Genomic DNA, 3,579 nt, shown 5'->3' with positions numbered 1-3,579 from the left:
TTTTAATCTCTAACTATATTTTTATTTATTTTATAAGGTTAGATCAAAACTACATTCTGATCTAACTTTATTTGATTTAACTTTGATCTGACTTAGATTTTCAGCTCTAACTATATTTCCTGGCTCCTAGTTTGGAGTCCCATGCTAGGCGCCAGGAAATATCTCTTTGAGTTTTTCCTTGCAGTTTTTCACTTGTGTCGAGTAGACTACATTTGTTTAAGGATTAAAGCAAACCTGGGGGATTTAAAATTTGTTAATCTGACCTTTATTGCCTTAACTGCAATCAACTGTCCTCCCCAGAGTCTTCCTGGTTTATGTCATGTTGCCAGTATTTCTTCCTTATGTTATCTGAGCAACTGTAATGTATGAAGTAAAAGTATGAAGCGATTGTTACAGTAATTGACTGTTGCTGCTGGAACCAGGTAATTAATGACTATGGAAAGACCTACTATGTGTCAGAACCTAGATCAGATAAATCATGATCTTTTTTTTTTTTTGAGCAGAGAACATGCTTTATTGAAGAGTAATATAGAACAGTACATTCCAGCACATGTGGAGGACTAGCTTCTGTAAAAGGCCTGTAGCCCTTAAGAAACCCCCTCCCCCCGCCCCCCACCATGAAATTGCTTTTGGATACATTTTAACAGTGACACTGAGATGGGCAGGGAGTGGCCACTGAACATGCTTAAAATGAGCTCCCCCAACCCACAGTGAGTCTAAGTAATGTACAGAGATGACAGAGAAAGGCACAAACGACCAGAGCTGGGACTGTGGCGAGAGCTCCCCATGAAGACAGCAGTTCTGGAGGTGACTAGGCAGGGAAGGGTGACATGTCCAACATCAAAAGCTGCCCCAAAGATAGCAGGTTATAACGGGCTGGAGAGAAATTAGAGGGAGGACTTTTTCCTTCACATGAACATCACCCAAAATAGAGGACACCAGAGAAGAGAAGAGGAGGATGGTGTGGCAAAGCCCAGAGCGAAAATGAAGGCGGAGCTGGCAGAGGACATAAGTCCTAGACCAGTGGGGACAGGGCACGGTTTCACAGGGGAGCGAACCTTGGCAGGGAGGCCATTCTGCCTTGTTGAGTCATGGGCTGGGATACGGATGTCATTTTCAATCTTGTTTTACATCTCCAAGGATGTTCAGACAAAAAAATCAATGCAATTTATGTGGAAGGACAGGTCTGCCATCCGGTCACCAGACTGATATAGGTGACAAAGTTTTGTGGTATAATTTATCAGTTAACATGCAGCATGAAAGGGAGAGGCGGAATTTATTTTGGCACCTGCAAATGTAAAAAGGGGCAGGGAGCAAAGAAAAAACATTTACCACTGGATACTTTCTGGTGAGACAAAAAGTATTCAATTTCTTCTACCACAGCACTGCCCACTGCCCACAGAGAAACTCAAATCCAAATACAGAATCAACACCTATGAATTCTTCTCTCCATCCCTTTCAGATTCAGATTATGTGTTATTACCCAAACTCATCTCTGAAGAATCTTCAAAAATATTTGGCTCTAGTAAGCCTGTTATGAATCAAAGCAGATCTTTTAACAAAAACGGGGGGAGGGACTCCAAGTGAGATAAAATCCCAAGGGCAGGGGGCCCTCTCAGTACACACACTCAGCTTCCTGCCCCTCTGAAACACAGGTGTAAGGAATAACTAGAAAGATCCTGGTAACCGTAATTGGGAGGTCTGGCGAGATCAGGCAGCAAGAAGCACTATTACCAAGTTTAAAAGACACAAAACAACCTCATGAGGATAAAGAACACGAGGAGAGAACCAGTGACTGGACAGGTACAGTACCAAAACAGAATATCTTGGGTCAGTGCTATGTGGGATCTGCACTCAAGTTTAACAGAGATCCCATCTGGGCAACCTCACTGAGGCTGAAACAGCAATTCCTCAGAACCAGCGTCTGCAGTGTGCACGAAGGTCAGAGTGAGGACAGTCCTGAGAGGTGTGTGTGGGGGGGCGGGGGGGAGGGCTTCCCAGAGGATACTGTACTTGCCCATCACGAGAGCAACAGAAATGACAGACAGATCCCTAGGGTATGGATTCCTACTGCTGAGGTTCGCTGGCTCAGAGTACCCAGTCACTTTAAGTGCCCTTCGGAGGGGTCTATTTTAAACAGCTTGGATCCATGGTTTTATTGGAGCTGCATCTCTTGGCCTCTGTAGCTAACCACTTATCTATCAGGTCCTGTCGCTTTAAAACTAGGTGTTTTCCTTTCCAATACTTGAGCATCTTAAGGGCTTGCAGAGTGCTAACAATGTCCACAGGATTCACAACTGTCTCCTGGCTAATTTCTTTAATAGTAATTTCTTTGCCTTGGAAATTATGCAGGTAAGGGAGAAAAATTTCCTTCCAGTAACTGTGGTAGCTTATGAGCCCCAGATCCGAGAGTAGATGTTCTGGGGAACCAACTTTTTCTTCCACTTTGGAAAGCAAATAGCTGAAATCAATCAGCATCTTGTCATAGCCCTGTCTCATGTACTGTGGCATGGTAAGGATACAGAAGACATTGTAATTGAGGAACAAATTCTTTTTCTTGGAAAAATACCCAATCAGGTGACAGCCAGTGTTGTCTGCTTCTGTTATGACATAGAACAGGAAGGGATCCACATCATAATATAATGTCTTATGGGCCAGAAAAAGCTTGGCCAATGGGCACAGGTTTTGGCAGTAGATCTTGTTTTTCTTGCCATCCACCTCAAACACAGAGATTGAGCCTTTACGATAGATCTCGTCACCAGGCGAGTGCTTTCACAAACACTTAGCCATGTGTCGGCGAAGTATTTTCTGGCTCTTCATGTATTTTAGACAGAATTCACACATGTAGAGATGGCCCAAGCGTTCATACTCCTCAGGATAGGGAGAATGATACCAGCTATCGAGCTCAGAGCGACCAAATGCAATGGTTTTGATCATGTTGCTCCCCTCTGTGATTTGACCTTGAAGCCTTAACTACTCCAAATTCTCTGAAGCCAGGGCTTGTTCTCTTTAGAAAAGATCCAAGTCATACTCGCTAGTCAGGTTTTCCAAGAGTGTTCCCATAGTCAGGTTCCCGAGTGTTCCCATAGGTCTGCCTGTGTTCCATGGCAATGATTACTAGTATCCGTTTGCTGAAAAGAATCATGATCTTTTTTCCTGAAATAAATTTTAGAGTTGCAGAGTGACAAGTAATAATTTATTAGTGAGTCCAAGAAAAATGATAGAAATTAATATTGCTAAATCAATATTGTTAAATACCAGGTTTTTCCTGTGAAGATTGCAAACTAGCAATGATAAAAACAATATTATAAGAATTTGATTTTAATCTGAGCTCTCTTGCTAATTAAATATGTGAGTTTCTATAAATATGTATATAAGTTGTATATACATAAATATTTTATAAATATTCATAAAAATTTTGCAGTGATCAAACCCACTTATACAAGACAGTTGCTTCACTGCTGAGCCTCATCCTCAGCCCCTTTTATCTTTCATTTCTTTCTCACTGTATGTTTTTTATTTTATTATATTTTTAAATTTTTATTAGTGAAATACCATGAGGTACAGTTGTAGATTTAC

At 41.6% G+C, this 3,579-nt stretch overlaps 1 pseudogene; it reads right to left on the bottom strand.

Annotated features, from left to right (window-relative positions):
- Positions 1-2,106: 2,106 nt before the first annotated feature.
- Positions 2,107-3,145, bottom strand: LOC130029432 (histone acetyltransferase KAT7-like; annotated as a pseudogene).
- Between the last annotated feature and the right edge of the window lie 434 nt (positions 3,146-3,579).

This window comes from Sorex fumeus, unplaced genomic scaffold (assembly GCF_029834395.1).
Source record: "Sorex fumeus unplaced genomic scaffold, SorFum_2.1 ptg000043l, whole genome shotgun sequence".
Classification (NCBI taxonomy): Eukaryota; Metazoa; Chordata; class Mammalia; order Eulipotyphla; family Soricidae; genus Sorex; species Sorex fumeus.
This window is presented reverse-complemented; position numbering and strand designations above follow the sequence as displayed.